The following is a 17,426-nucleotide window of genomic DNA, read 5'->3' on the forward strand; positions in this document are numbered from 1 at the left end:
GAGCAGAGAAGACTTTGCAAACAATTTCAAGGTATTGTACAAGAAGCCCTGACCTTGGCTGCATGACTCAGTATTTGCAATGATGCTAAAGGCATCTGTATTAGAGCAGCTATATGAGGTCTCTGGAAAGCTCCATCTGGAGGTTGCAACTCATGCTAGTATACTATAGCAAGGCCTAGTATACTGTGGCAAGGCCATGTCTTCAGTCACAGAGAAGTATTTTTTGTGTTTAAAATAGATCCTGCTATGTGAATGAATTCCTGATCACAAAAAATCAAGTGGCTATGTAATCAGTCTATTGGCTGCAACTCTGCCCAACACCAGATACTGGGCAATGACTATCCTCATTATTATCAAATTACAAAATCATAAGGTCAGGTGGCCATAGAGGTAATTCATTGTGCAATTAAAATGTACTTTCTGGAACTGGCCAGAGCACATCTAGAGAGCACAAGTAAATTACACAAGCAGGTAGCCCAGATATTGTTGAAGCCAGAGACATGAGCTGAGAAGTCTCTTTCTCAGCTCACGTCTCTAGCTTCATGGCTGACATAAGCTTAGTTCACAGATGGGTTGGCCTGATTAATACAAGCTGAAAATGTAAAACCACTGCAAGACAGAACAATGAAAAGTTTATTCATTTGCTAGGGCTCTTGTGAAAATGTACCATAGTCTGGGTTGCTTAAAACAACAGAAATTTGTTTTCTCACTGTCCTGGAAGCTAGAACTCTGAAATCAAGGCATCAGCAGGGCCACTCTCTCAGAAAGCTGTAGAAAATAAGCCTTCCATGCCTCATCCTAGCTTCTGATGGTTGTCAGACATCCTAGACATGTCTTATCTCACAGCTACATTGCTCCAGTTTCTGCCTCTGTTGTCATGTGGCATAATACCTGTGTGTCTCCATGTCCAAATCTTTCCTTCCTTTCTCTTTTAAAGGCAACAGTTACTGGATTAGGGTCACAGTACAAGTCCCAAGGGTTATAACTTCAACATATATAGGCTACTGCAAAAGTAATGTGGCTTTTGCCATTGAAAGTAATTGAAAAAACTGCCATAATTTTTCATCAACTTAATAATTTGAGGAGCCACATTCAACACAAAACAAGGATTGACACTAAAGGCTGGTTAGAAGGGGAATCCTTATTGTGAGTAGACCTTAGGGGAGTAACTTGGTCACTCACTTGTCTAGTCAATTGATGAGCTCCTTGAAAGGAATGAGAATAAGAGTTCAGAATCAGAGAGGTCTGGAGGAGGGGTACTCAGATTTATGAGAGTTAAAATTTTTGTGCCTCAAGGCTGGGAATGGTGGCTCATGCCTCTTATCCTAGCACTTTGGGAGGCTAAGGCAGGTGGATCACCTGAAGTCAGATGTTTGAGACCAGCCTGGCCAGCAGAGCCAAACCCTGACTCTACTAAAAGTACAAAAATTAGCCAGGCATGGTGGCACATGCCTGTAGTCACAGCTACATAGAAAGCTGAGGCAGGAGAATTGCGTGAACCTAGGAGGCAGAAGTTACAGTGAGTCAAGATCACTCCACTGCACTCCAGCCTGGGTGGCAGAGTGAGACTCCGTCTCAAACAAAAAAAAAAAAAAAAAAAAAGATTTTTCTGCCTCAAGTTGACCACTGCAGTTCATACATCACATAGGACATATTCAAAAACCGTATAGACAGGATGACTCTTTCAGTGGGCATCACCCAGCTTATGTTCTTGACCACCCAGTGTTTGTGGAAGAAGCCATGAATACAATAAATGTGGCAGCAGGAAGGCAAGCTGTGCATGGGCCCAATGGCTTAAGTTTCTTTTCAAAAAACCAGATCTACCTTATACTGATGTTTGAAAGTCTAAAGTTTACAAAACAGGTATCAATGCTTGAGCCCATGAAATGGTGCTGATGGTTCCAAGGAAACTAATTCAGTCACTCATGGCAAGGTAATTATTTCCAGACCTTGTATCCTGGAGAGAAACATTTCATCCAAAACAGAATTAGCTCCTACTTTAGTACTGATTTGCCTTCCCTGCCCATAGTTTTACTGACAACACCAACATTTAAGACTTATAATATGTGACATCACTTCAGTTTAAAAGTTCCATTTTATAGAAGAGAGTTAGGGTGACAATGAAAACATGACTATAAGATCCATTGATTCTATCCTATGTAATATTATCCAGAACTACCTGGCTAATGGTATAATGGGATGTCTTATTAAAGACTTAACCAAGGTACCATGTCTAACAAAACACTTCTCAGGGTTGCAGTGTTGTCTACAAGAATACAGTTTATGCATTGAAATGATTTCTTGAAATGTGAAATTTGAATCCAGTAGTAGAACATACAAGTTCAGTGATGAAAGAAGACTGGCCGTTTTCACTACCACTGCCAGTCACCTGTGAGGAATTTATTCTTCCTTCCTCTGAAATCTTAGGCTCTGCTGGATTAGACATCTTGGATTCTGAGGCATGAGAGGTGGGAATATTTGTAATAGGGGACAAAGTAGAACAGGGCTCTGTATTACATAACAGGGTCAGGGAGTCTGTGTTGACATCAGAACATCCTCTTGGGCCTCTGGTGGTCTTCTATGCCTAGTATAATGAAAAGACAATTGGAACAATTGAAGCGAGGGTGAAATATCTCAAGGGTTTAGAAACATTTGTAACAGGGGACAAAGTAGAACAGGGCTCTGTATTACATACCAGTGTCAGGGAGACTGTGTTGACATCAGAATATCCTCTTGGGACTCTGGTGGTCTTCCATGCCTGGTATAATGGTGAGAAGACAATTGGAGCAATTCAAGCTAGGGTTAAGAATCTCAAGGGTTTAGACTTCTTAGAGATGAAGGTCTGGGTAACTCCATCAGACAAGCAACAAAGAGTAGATGAAATGCTGCTTGAAGGGGTGGCGTATCTAGAATTAGTGGTGGAAATGTGAGACGAAAAATATCACTAAAAATCTGGGGACCAGTTGCAGTAAAGATGACTATAGCTTCTGTAGCTTATTTTGCTAACAACAAATTGCATATTAAGCCATTTGGAGAGACTGTGAAGACTAAGCAATCGACAAGATTTAATGCAGGGTTCATATGGTTTGAGTGCAGGGTGCGTTTTTCCTCCCTTTATCACTAATATCCCAGCTGTCCATCCCCCATTGCTCCCCCATAATTTCTGCCAAGAACAAAGCAGGAAGGCCCCACACCAAGTGGAACTCAAAAGGAATAAACAATTATTGATCAATTGAAGTGAAAGCTGATGGATAAGTTATTTGATTGGACAATCTTGAAAAGCATCCTATATGCTTCCTAGAAGCACCTGTTGCTCATAGCAATAAACTCAATAATGCACATTGGTATTTCCTTCCTCCCTGCCTCACTCTCTCTCATTCTTCTTCCTTCCTGCACCCTGGCATCACTTCTCAAACTATCTGCACACAATACCTCATCTCAAGTCTACTTTTGAGGAAATCCAAGCTAAGACAGGAAGATTTATCCCCCACCCCCAGTCTTTCTTTAGTATTGTTTAAATCATTACAGCAATAATATACTTATTTCTAACACTGATTTTTTTTCTCTCTCTCTTTTTTTAATTGTATTTGGGCTCTGGGGTACATGTGCACATCCTCCATCCTATAGCATTCTTACAAAGGTACATACATGCCATGGTAGTTTGTTGTCTCCATCCGCTCTGTCCCTCTGCCACCTACATCAGGCATTTCTCCCGGTGTTATCGTTATCCCTTCCCATCCTCCCCACCCCCCCCCTTGCTGTCCCTCCCCTCCCCTCCCCTCCACCCCCCCATTTAGCTCTGTGAGTGTTGTTCCCTTCCCTATGCTCAAGTGTTCTCATTGTTCATCACCTGCCTATGAGTGAAAACATGTGGTGTTTGGTTTTCTGTTCTTGTGTCAGTATGCTGAGAATGATAGTTTCTAGATTCATCCATGTCTCTACAAAGGACATGAACACATCATTTTTTATGGCTGCATAGTATATCATAGTGTACATGTGCCACATTTTTTTTGTCCAGTCTACATCGGCATTTGGGTTGGTTCCAGGTCTTTGCTATTGTAAACAGCACTGCAATGAACATACGTCTAACACCTGATTTTTCAAAGTAGCAAACAAACAAAGCAGACTGTGTCCCATAGCATAGACTATTAACACATAGATTAGCATGCTTTGGTTATTTTCAGCATTTTTTTTCCCTAAAAGCCTTAATGTCAATTAATAAGACAAAGAGTTGCCTATGTTTAATTTTAAAGTCCTCAAGAAGAATTGATACACTGTCCTTTGATACAATGGGTGGTCACTTGAAAGATGAATATCTGTTATTGAGAAATACTTGCAAGCCTGTTCTCTGCTCTCTTTCATGGAAAGAGACAACCAGAAAATCTGAGAAAGTAATTAGGTTATCTAAGGTAACTCCAGAGGATTATGAACAATATCCTGCTTGTTACTTGTAGAGATCTCTTCATTCATCCAGACCACTATTATGTTGATCATCTACTAGGTTCCAGGAAGTTTTCTGGATGTTTAGAGTACAGCAGTGAATAAGATAAAGAGTCTCTGACTTCTTGCAACTTATATTCTATTTGGTAGATGGAACAAAATAATAAATGTGTATGTCATGTAGTGATGCATGCTAAGAAGAAAATGATTAGAAAGGTAAAGGATGTTAAAAAGGATAAAGAGGGCTGAAGATTGGCATCTACACAAGGGAATAGAAAAAGGCATTCTTAAGATGACATTTCAACAGCCTCCTGAAGGAACCCAGGAAGTGAACCATCAACTATTTGGGGATGAGTTTTCAAGACAGAAAGAATAAAAAGTCAAAGGATCTGAGGCAGGAACATAGAACACATAAGGAAAGAATGTGAATGCCAGGGCAGGGTGCAAAGGGGAGGCAGGAAAAAGAGGCCAGATTGCCTAGGAGCATGTAGGCCACTGTAAGACCTTTGCTTTTTTTCTTAGAAAGATGGAAATACCCATGTGTGTTTTATACCCAGGGAAATCTTGACACTAAAAGAAGATGCTAATCAGAAGTATGACTGGTATTCTAAGCAAGCAGTGGGGTAACAATAGGGTCTCAGGATTCCATTAACTTTCAAGGCACACAAAATTAATTGGAAAGTTAAACATCAGGTAAAACTATTTAAACTCCACTTTAACTCTACAGTAATGTGAATTCAATATTTAGGCCAGTCTTTCTCCTACTCTCTCAATATCTGAGATTGTTGACTGCTAAAACATCAATAATTTTACTGCAATCTGCTACAATAGAACGTTTGTGAGAGAAAGTTGTGATTGCCTGTGTCTAAAAGCTTCACAGACAGAATGCAGAAGCCATGGATAATGCTGAGCCTCAGACCTAAGGGATTGCCCTTGGTTAATTGCAAAGTTTATTTTTTTGTTTCTTTTTATAATGCTGTGTCATCTAGGAGTCCCCAATCCAATGGCTTGTGTTCTGTTGCTTAGTTCCTCATGTCTACTGAACAGCTGCTAAATGTGGCGGCCTGGTGTGCAGAGACCACAAGTCACGTTTCCAGAACATGTTCCCACATTACCGTTATTATTTCACATTTTAAAAAGATATCAACTGGAAATTAGGTGCCAATCTACAAAAGCCATTATAAATAACCCATTTATATAAATAGATAGAAGGGTAAACACATATAAAACTTGATGTTCAAACAACTTTTATTTTGTATAAAAATAAAAAGTTATATAACACCAGAATTACTTATTGTCCCAAATATCTCAAAGGGGTACCCTAACCTATATTTTATATTTATGAATTATTTATTTCAAAGAAAACACGTGATATTTTAGGAAACTAACCTGACATTTATAGTGTGCCTCATATACCTATGCCCTTGATTTTATTTTCTCAAATGGGCAGAGAGTTGAAAATGGCTCTCATGAAATTCAATTACCATTTCTTAATGTGCCAGGGCTTCCAAAGAATATAATTATGGTAAATCCTCAGAGATTATTCCAATGATCAATAGAAGGTGTTTGCAGGGTAGAAAAAATGTTGCCTAATTTGCCCTCAAAACAATTTATCTACCAAAGGCAGTCTTTATAGTAAACCGATGAGCAATTTTATTTTCTCCACCCAGCGCCAAGAACTGTACTGATTTCCCAACTTTGCACTTCTGCCATATGAGAGCACAGCCAGGAGAGAGAGAAGAAATGGGTAAAAGTGGCAGTGCGAAACTGTGTGCACCAGCAGGTGTCTAGTCACAGCCTCTGTGCCATGGTATATCTGAGTTTCCTAAGCAACTATGCTCACTAGGAAACTGGTTAAACTGCTTCTATAGAAACTATTAACTGAGCAATTCCTCCTTAAAGCCAGTTTTATGTAGAGAGTACAAGAATGCGATGGGAGAATATTTTCCACTTCCTCAGTTCTATAGATCTTCTTGTGGAGTATTTTAGAACTATACTGAATAAATGTGAAACCGTATTTGTCATGGTTTTTATTACTTTTCTGCTTATTTCATTGCCTGTAATACAGAGAAAGCAATGCTATAGAATGTAATTCTTCATTTGGTTGTTTTGGAGAGCTAGAGAAATTACCCAATTTGCTTAGGAACTAATGTGAGGTTTTCCTCTCCTAAACAATGGCACATAAATGACATACACTGTAACTTGGGTTCAATAGAACATTCTATTAACCTGTCATAATGAATTACATCTTACCATTACTGAATCGAGCCATATTTATACAATATCATGAGAAACATGGAGTTACAATTTTAATACAGTGAAAATGCATATATTAATTAAAATACATACCTTCTTGTGATCTCCATGTTTTATTTACGTGTCTATGAAAGTTAATTTTTATTACTGCTTTCATTTATTAATACAACCTTTAAATATCCTGTATATTTCCCTGTTTCATTCATCTTAAGACAAGATTTGCAGTTTAGGAATAAACATTGTCTCGGGCCAAGATATGTGTGAGTTGACAAAAGAAAGAAGAAAAAAGCAAGGATTCTCTTCTTGAGGCTTCAGAGGAAGCCTTGCCATTTCCTCGAATTTGGACATGTAGCCTCCAAAGATGTGAGAGTATAAACTTCTGTTTTTCAGTGTCCCGTAGTTTATAATAATTTATTGTGGCAGTCCAAGGAAGCTATCAGATACACATTTCCTTCCCAAGACTATATTTCCATTAAATATATTTCATCAACGTGAGTCTTTCTTTTATGTATAGACAATCCAGAAAACAAAAAACTATTTTAAAATTTGACATACCCAACGACAGATTTTTCATTTTCCCCTTTCAACTTGCCTCTCTCCCAGCTAGTCATCCTCATTTTAGTGAATGGCTTTGCTAAGTTCCACAAGCTACGTACCGAAGGATCTACTCTTTCCTCTCAAAAAATGCCCATATCATTTATTGCTAATCCTGCTAAAGTGCCTCTAAAATGGAGCTTGCATTCTTTACAGTTCCCTACCTCTCTGTTTCACTAGTCTTAGCCACCAACACCGACCTGGATGAGTTGAATAGGCCACTAGGTAGTTCTCCCTTTCATTATTGCTCACTTTTCTTACAAAAATTAGAGATATTTAAAATGAATATAAAATAGATCGTATGACTCCTTTGCCTAGCCTTTTAGTTGTTCTCCATCGCATTTAGACCAGAATTCAAATGCTTTAATTTAAATTGCAAGACCTGCCTGATATGGCCTATGCTTATTTCTCCAACTTCAAGCCAATTCACTCTTCTGCTTACTCACTACCATCTGTCCACACTGCTAATCATTCACATATTGGAGTCTTTGATTCTGTTTGTTTATGCTGTTCTCCTGAGTGAATCATTCTCTCCCATACCCACAGTCATTCTTTTTTATGGATGTCTCCTCATCATCATTCAAGTGTCAATTTAAGTGCTTTCTTAGAGAAGCCTTCTTCAGTTATCCTATCAAATCCTGTTGCTGTAGTTGCTACTACTGTTAATCTATTTAAAAATATTTGGCTATTGGCTCCATGGTACTTACCATAGTATTATATAATTTTAAATGTACAAAATTGTGAAGTTTTTTGTATACAAATTTGATAGTCGTCTGCCTCCCACTTTAGACTCTAAATTCTGTGAAGAGCAGAGACACAACTGTTGCATCCTCTGCTGTATCTTGCTTGTTAGTATAAAGCCTAGCAATGAAATAGCAATCATCAGTGAAAAAGGAAGGGAGGGAGAGAGAAGGAGGGAGAGAAAGAAGTGAGAAAGATACTGAGGGAGAAAGGAAGGAAGGAGTGGCATAAACAAGAGACATTATTTCTAATATGAAATGGCTCTCATGTAACATGCTGAAAACGTTAAAAAAAAAAAAAAGAAAAGAAAGAAAGACTCATCTATTATCAGCTGTTCCTTGTCTCTGTTGACATGTGTCCAGCTATTGGAATCTATGGCATTGTTTTAAGTAGCCAATGAGTGACTTTAGCTTCTAGATGATGTACATTTAGCTAGTTTTGTATTTTCTCTAAATTTTGTGTAAACAATTGTGTTTTTGAAATGTTAACCTTAAAGAAAATCAGATTTCTTCTCCATCAAGATATTACGATCACTATCTGTAATCATTCAGTCATGTATTTATAGACTATGCATTATCATTTGATATTTATTCTAAAAAACCCACTAAGATATATTCAAATATGTATTAAATATTAAAATGTTGTTTATATTTATTTATTTTTTAATATTTTAATTTATTTTTTTTTAGACAGAGTCTTGCTCTGTTGCCTAAGTTGGAGTGGCACGATCATGGCTCATTGCAGACTTGACTCCCTAATTGAATATCTCAGATTAAACTGCAGATTTTGAAAAAGAAAGTATTCAGTTCCTGTTGAATGTAACTAAAGTCGGATGGAAGAAGATGTCTGATTTATCAATAATATAATTGCTTAGTTAATTGTTTCAAACTTTAATGAATTCTGGAAATATTAAATATTCACATTACATATTTTAAGGAGGAGTGATATAAATTGTTTGCTCCATTTTTTTCTCCTCCTCCAACGTACTGGTTCTATTTCTGAGATGCAAGACAAAGTAATGAAGGAAAGAAGAGCATACAAAAACAATATCTTGGAAGTATTTTTTTAGGGTAATTAGGCAGCTTTCACTTAGGAGTGTTCAGAAAGTATATGCTATGCTCTCAGAACATCTCCATGAGCTCAGGTAGCAGAAAGAAGCAACATGATGGGTTTCAGGCATAAGTCCTGAGCATTTTACCAGAAATCCTTAATTAACTGAAGAGCTTTACAGTGCCTGCAATTTATATTTATGAGTGAAGATAAGCTTTTCTCCAATAACATAAAGGAAAACAAAAAAAAATTAATCAGTCAATAAAAGAGAAATTAGTGGCCTCATTTGTGGATTCTGACCACATAATTATTTAAAACCATTGACACTACATTTCTATGTTTTACTTTTTGGAAAAGACAGCTTGAGTTAATCTGATAGTCCCTCAAACTCCACTGAATGTGATTTCAGCATAAGGTTTATATGAAATAGCTACTAATAAAAGAACAAAAATTTGAAAAGTGGATAACACTAAGTCTACACTGTTACTCTATGATTTATTAGTGCTTCATTGCATTGAGGGTAGAATTTTTCTGTCTACATTTAATAGTTTCTACTATTTTTCTACAATGGGAAAAAAATAACTAAAACTGCATATCTCACTGGTCCGTAATGAATGCAGATTTAATGTTAGACAATGTCAATGAGTGGGAAAATGCAATTATTCTTATGGCAGGAACTCTTAATATAGGTAATCTCTCAACAAGCTGTTGGCTATTCCAAAAAATTAAAATACTCAATCCAAAACCATCTTGATATATGTATGGTAACGCTAGACTTTTTTTTCATAGCCTGGTATTTAGAACTTAACATTTCTTAAAATTCTTGTTTCTTAGCAAATTGGCAGAGTTGCTGGCTTAAAGAAAATTGTTAAAATTTCTGAAAGACCATGTGTATTTTATTTTAATGTTCATCATATGTATCCTTTCCAGGAAAAGTAGTTAAAATTTGGCTTCTATATTCATATAGATGAAGGCAGCTTAGAGGCAATTTAGCTCATTCTTCTGTGTTAAGCAGTGACTATTTCCTCTGAGCAATATCAGACTGATAAAAATCAATTCTTCTTTTCACAGACTTCTGTAACAAGTTACTGCAAGAACCTTTATATCTAATGAGAGTGTGCAAATTTCTTCACTGTATTTAAATTTTTTTCAGTTTATCTCTACCATCATAAAGGCAGAAAGAAATTTCAGGGATAATTTATCCACCCCAGTGTTTTCATATAAGAAAGTAACTGAATCATTTAGATAGCTTGTTGTCTATTCTATTTTTAAAGATCTTTGCTTGAAAGCTTGCTGAAGAAACACCATGCATATTTGACATCATAAGGAAAGAAATGGTAAGAATTTTTAGACAAATATTCTCAAGTTATAGAAAACTGGGCTATAACTGCTTTCTAAATGTATAGTCTTGGATAAGTTATTTCAATTCTGATGTTATGTTTTCTCATCTGTAAAATGACAATGATTGTACATCCTCATGTTTGTTACAAGAATTAATTGCTATAATTCAAGTAGAGTTCATACGTATTTATAATAGGAAACTTGCTTTCCTGACAAGGTTGTACTAAATTTAACTTTCTATGAAGGTAAAGTCAATATTTCACATTGGTAAGCTAGGCATTCATTTATGAGATGTGGTTTAGAAAAAAATACTATAAATTAAAGGTAAAAGTAGGTTAAATTATAATTGCCACATCATACTCCAATAAAGGTTATGATTAGTTTGAACCAGGTTAAAAACTATTTTTACAAAATATTAATCTAAATTAATATTCATTTTGGGCAATCATCTTGTCTACAAAAATTTCTGACCATGACATTTCAAACTTTATATAAAATTTCCAAGAATGAAGACACTGTTATCCTGATAAACACATGATTCTGTCTTCAAATAACTACAAATATTAAGAAGTTTATGCCAACATTTCATTGTAATTTCCTCCTATAATTTCTACCCATTTGTATCGGTTATAATTCTTAGATATTACTCTCTCAATCCCATTATAGTTATTCTAATATTTAAAGATATCAAGCTCCATTCTCTACTATTTTTTCCCTTCAAATTAAGTTTCCCTTCAGTTATTGTTTACCTCATGTAAATAAAATTCAAGTCATCTCATAACCACATTAATCCTTGACATATGTAATCTATTTAGTACACCAAACAACTTGAGTTAGCAGCTAGGAATTGTTCTTTCCTTCTTTCATCCCCTTCCCTTCCTTAAAAGCAACGCTCTAGCCCTATGTGTATATTATGTTCTGTCTTGCAAGTTTCCATTATAAACCAATCTGCATTCCTGTATTTGCTTATGGCAGACATGAAATATGATGTGTCCTAAAGTAATTATTTTCTCTTTAAGGAGAATCTTTATATGCAAAACACATTAAAGTACAAAGTAAACTCTAATGGTGGAGTGAAGTTATATGATTTGATCATAATTTAGAAAGAGACTCAGTTCAGGGTTATATCAAATGGCAACATAGAAAGCTTGTATTTCTAACTACTCATAAAGGGTCTTATTCTTTTAAAGATATATTGAGACAGACTATCAAGATTTCTCTAATTATCTATAGGGATTTTGCTACAGATACGAAAGTCCATGGTCATTTCTGTCAGAAAATATTAGGAGAGCATGGGATGTTTGCAAATATTTACAGTTTTTCTACAGCTGGCTGAAATAATGCCCAGAGAACTTTAGGAATTTGTACAAGGTCATACTCTTAGTTCACTTGGAAGATATGCCTTACCTAAATCTGGGTTTACTGAGACTTGGGCCCATTTTTATTTTATTAACTTCATGAAACAATCATCAGCTGATGTTTGTGGGGATGAGGTGATATTTTAGACAGTAGGAAAACTACCCTGGAGTTGGCACATTGTCAATACAAATAATCACTTATGGACGAGAAAGGATAATTTTATTTCTGTTTATACTTAAAGACATATGTTACTAGAACTTTATGTTTGCCATAGAGTACAGAATTTGCTAGTGATGATATTAGAATCACCTACGTTGTCTTTGACACATGTTTGTACTCTTTTTGATTGTTAATTTCTATGAAATTACAAATTTAATTGGAATTTACAATTCTGACTTTGTAGATTTCTGACTTTGTCAGCCATTCAAATTCAATAGTGTCTAATAACTGTTTGTCATTATCAATACAGTATGTATTGTGAGGCAGATATGTATATCATGCAGTTAATTTTAAAATTTAACACTATGTTTTACGCCAAAGGGTTAATCATTCAGAATTGAGAATAGTTATTCAGGCAACTGTGAGCTATTTTGTTCAATATGTGGATTACTGTGGTTAAAACAATGGCCTTCAGTTTGCAGTGCCATCTGCCTGGTACATGTCACTAATACTGAATTCATTTTTTAGAGCAGAACCATACACACAACTTCCATTGCAATTACTGCAGAGGAAGAGAGATGGAAAAGTAAAAATGAAACATTTCAAGGATGAATGGGCACTGAAAATTGGTTAAGTGGCAGGAAAACCCAAGCTTGAAGAATGAAAAAGTAAATGTATGAAGAAAAGGAGTTTGGAAAGCAGGAAAAAAAATGATATTTTGTAGAAACATCTGTTTGCTGTTGCTAAAAATGTTAGCATTTAAATGTTCTCATTTGGGCTCTGAAGTTAGCACTTCCTTGAAATAGCTCACACCTTTGCTATTGCTCCTGTTCAGCTACAGATCATTTTATGCAAGGCTGATTTTAACAAGAAAATGGTGCATTAATTTACAATGTATTGAGTGTTTTAAAAGTGGCATAATCTAGGCTTTTGTAAAATTTTAGAATCTGGAAAAAATAGAAATACTTATATAAAGCTCTTTAAAATACCAGAATGGCTTTGTGAACAAGAAATTACATGCCGATTAAGAGAATTAGAAAATTCAGTAATAAAAAAAGAAGTATAACTACCTCTAAACCAGTGGGTTTCTTACGACTCCCTAGAGTTTCTACTTAGTAGTGAAGAACATATAAACTTAGACACTAATTAAATATAGTTTTTATTATAATCTTTCATAATTTTCTTCCTTTTCTACCTCTTCTCCTTCTTTCTTCAACTATCCTCTTTTTGTTATTTCTATTTTTTCTTTCCTTTTTTTCTCCATTGCCCTGCTTTCTTTTTTCTTTCTCGTATTTTTTTTGTTTGTTTCAAATGTTTATTTGTGTTTTTACTTAAAAAATAAACTTGAAAGCAAAGAAAGCCTATTCAGGGTTCTTTCTCATCTCCCTCGTTGGAGTAACTAATGTTTTGGAGTTTCATATTTCTGAAATATCTTAATATTTCAGATGCAAATAAGATAAGCAATGGAGCTTTCTGTGCATAATATATATACTTTTTATACTTTTTTTTGTAAAAACCAACTAATACGCAAAATTGGCTTAAATTTATGGATTATGTTTCATTATTTAATGTAATGAATTTCCCCAAAGTAAAATTATAACTAGAGTAATTCCTCACTTAACATTGTTGATAGGTTCTTGGAAACGATAATAAAATCTATTTTACCATAAGCTAATTGGTATAAACCATAGTTAAGTTCTCATGTCATATTTGGTCACAAAAGTATCATCAAACCCTAAGAAGTGACCCAAAACACTTTTAATATTAAACATTGAAATTAATGTGGGGCATACATACATTTAAGAAAGATTAATAAATGCAAGTATAATAATTACTTACCCAGTTATTCCAGTTCAGGGTTGAGGAATAACTGGGTTGAACCCACCTAGGCAGCATAGGATGCAAGGCAGGCACCAGCTCTGGACCAGAGATGACTTATCTTGGTGTGCACTTACACGTACACCTACAGGCACTCAGACAGGACAATATGGACATGAAATTCATCTAATATGTATACCTTTGTATGTAAAAGGAAACTGGAGTACCTGGAAAAACTCATTTAGATGTGGGAAGAATATGCACACTCTATTCTGACAGTAGCCTCGGCCAGGAATTAATTATTTTCTCATCAATGTTATAACAAAATGACATTGAATGAAATAATGTTATTTGAGGACCTGCTGTATAAAGTTGGGGACTTTCATTGGCTAAATATTGAAGTTGAGAAAGACTACTTTTCTGATACAATAATTACTCTCTCTTGTTAAAATACCAAGAAAATTGAACACAAAATAACATAAGTAGTATTTGGGTGCTGTCTTAGTCTTTTTGCACCACTATAACAGAACACCTGAGACTGGGTAATTTATAAAGAGCAGAAATGGATTTTTCATAGTTGTGAAGGCTGGAAATTCCAAGATCAAGGTGCTGGTAGGTTCTGTTGTCTGGTAAGGGCTGCTATCTGCTTCCAAGGAAGGCAGAATGTCAAGCTAACTGAATGTGGCATGTAGCTTCCATAATAAGGGCCTTTATTCCATTCATGACAGAGAAGCCCTCATGGTCTAATTACCTCTCAACATCCCCCTTCTTAATACTATTACATTGACAATACCTGAATTTTGAAACAAACAGACTCAAACCACAGCAGTTGCTTTATAGATTGAAATTATAATATGTAGTAGAGAAGGAAGATTGTGCTTGTTTTACGTATTGGGGGCAGACACTGGACTCCAAAGTATATATGGCCCAGAAAAATAACAGAGACAGATTTACTCTTCTTTTAATATTTTTAGGCAGAAAAATTAGAGCAAGGAAAGGTATTAATGTACACCAAGAAAAATATTAGTAAGAATAGCAGCAATCTTTTCAAATGACGAACTAAACTCGTGGATGGTAATGGAAACAGTGAGTCATGTTACAAAGCTGATTATGTGCTGCTTTAAACCTAGGTTGCTTAAGCACTACCTGTCAGTGAAACCCTCAGACCAGAATAAGCAGCATCCAAGGGCTATGCTGTACCATATGGTCAATTTCCTAGGAAATTTAATTGGGAAATACAAATAATTATTTTCTGAATTTATGATAGTGCATTATTATTACAGAAAAATCTTCAATGTACATGAAGCATTATTGTATATAAATTTACCTGATATAAAAATACAGATAGATATAGGTGGGAAGATGGGAAGATAGAGATGATAGCTAGCTAGATGGATAGATGAATAAGAGAGTAGACTGTTCATTTGTGCCACATATTTGTAGAAATTATGCTATACCTAGCTCTGGCTTTCTCATTTTTAAAATAACATCCTAATACAGAATGAATTTACAAATGTACTGCATTCTTACACTGCATAAAATTCTGTATGTAATAAACACAACTTTCACTAAACCAGTAATGTCATTTTTGCTGTAAAGCAAAAATGCTGAAGAAATGCCCTTACTTATAGATGCCCAAATTGAAGGAATGCAAAGCCACAACCCTCTAAGTACAAATTGAGCCTCTGGGAATAGAGAAATAGAAGTAGAGTGTCAAACATATTCTGAAGAAGTTAGAGTGATTATACTTTTTTGTGACCTCACTTTCTGAAATATTTTTACATTAGGCTAAGGAGATGCTTTGCACTCAGATTACAAATCAATTCTGCACTGAGATTCTTGTTTTCCTTTCAACTTATCTGTTAACCTAATTTTTTCTTTCTTATATCTGCTTCTTATTACTACTTGATCATGGTTTTATTTATATATTTCACTTTTTACCTTTGTCTTTTTTATGTATTGCTTCTCCACCTGTAATTGTAAGGTAGTGCAAATAAGCACACATGTTTTAGGATCTCCCAGGTCCCCTGGCTTTTCCTCTTGTCCTGCAATAGAAACAGAGTGCCTTGCACATTCATGGGCACTGACAAAGGTGTTTAGGTAGTTGCCCAAAACACTGAAAGAAACTAGCCCCAGTCCTGGGCCAAATTCCTTAAACTCTCATATAAACCCCCTATCCTGACACACTTGTTGCAGACATCCCCTAGGTATGTCTGTTTCTCTTCTGCAGACATCCCCATCTGTTTCTCTTGTTGTCTGCCCAAGGAATGTGCAGCACTCTGTAAGTAGGTTCCCTTAATAAATGCTTGACTGATAATGCTGGTGTCCAGTCCCTTTTACTTTACAATCCAAACTGGCCCCATTTCAGCACAATTTGGGTCACTCTCTTGTGGGCACCCCCCTGCCACTATTTTTGGGGAAAATCTAGCCACAAGATCATCTGAAACAAAACATATGAACATAAAAGTATAATTCTGTCTGTGTAACCACCCAATAGGTTCTTCCTGTCTGCTGCAAAAATAAAGACCATTATATTGCAGTGAAGAAAGACTTTAATGCAAGCAGCCATACCACACAGGAGATAGAGTTGTTACTCAAATCAATCTCTTCAAAATGTGGGGAACAGGGGTTTTTTTGTTTTTGTTTTTAATTGTATTTTAGGTTTTGGGGTACATGTGAAGAACATGCAGGATTGTTGCATAGGTACATACATGGCAATGTGGTTTACTGCCTCCATGCCCCCATCAGCTATATCTGGCATTTCTCCCCATGTTATCCCTCCCCAACGCCCCTCCCCCTGCTGTCCCTCCCCTAGTTCTCCCCCACAGACCTCAGTGTGTGATACTCCCCTCTCTGTGTCTCTGTATTCTCATTGTTCAACACCCGCCTATGAGTGAGAACATTTGGTGTTTGATTTTCTGTTCTTGTGTCAGTTTGCTGAAAATGATGGTTTCTAGGGTCATCCATGTCCCTACAAAGGACACAAACTCATCTTTTTTATGGCTGCATAGTATTCCATGGTGTTTATGTACCACATTTTCCCTGTCCACTCTTATCATCGATGGGCATTTGCGTTGGTTCCAAGTCTTTGCTATTGTAAACAGTGCTGCAATGAACATTCATGTGCATGTGTCCTTATAATAGAATGATTTATAATCCTTTGGATATATACCCAATAATGAGATTGCTGGGTCAAATGGAATTTCTATTTCTAGGTCGTTGAGGAATCACCACACTGTCTTCTACAATGGTTGAACTAATTTACACTCCCACCAACAGTGTAAAAGTGCTCCTATTTCTCCACATCCTCTCCAGCATCTGTTGTTGCCAGATTTTTTAATGATCGCCATTCTAACTGGTGTGAGATGGTATCTCAATGTAGTTTTGATTTGCATTTCTGTAATGACCAATGACAATGAGCATTTTTTCATATGTTTGTTGGCCTCATGTATGCCTTATGTTGAAAAGTGTCTGTTCATGTGCTTTGCCCATTTTTGAATGGGCTTCTTTGTTTTTTTCTTGTAAATCTGTTTTAGTTCTTTGTCGATTCTGGATATTAGCCTTTTGTCAGATAGAGAGATTGCAAAAATTTTTTCCCAATCTGTTGGTTGCCAGTTCACTCTAATGATTGTTTCTTTTGCTGTGCAGAAGCTCTGGAGTTTAATTAG

General features: G+C 35.9%; 1 long non-coding RNA gene across 1 annotated transcript; it reads left to right on the forward strand.

Annotated features, from left to right (window-relative positions):
- Positions 1–2,728: 2,728 nt before the first annotated feature.
- On the forward strand, positions 2,729–12,830 carry LOC116551200. The gene is made up of 3 exons (XR_004268766.1): positions 2,729–2,926; positions 10,356–10,418; positions 12,469–12,830. It is a non-coding gene; the product is annotated as an uncharacterized LOC116551200 (long non-coding RNA).
- The last annotated feature ends 4,596 nt before the right edge of the window (positions 12,831–17,426 follow it).

Source organism: Sapajus apella, unplaced genomic scaffold, assembly GCF_009761245.1.
Source record: "Sapajus apella isolate SASKATOON/1434 unplaced genomic scaffold, GSC_monkey_1.0 scaffold9, whole genome shotgun sequence".
In the NCBI taxonomy this organism is placed as follows: Eukaryota; Metazoa; Chordata; class Mammalia; order Primates; family Cebidae; genus Sapajus; species Sapajus apella.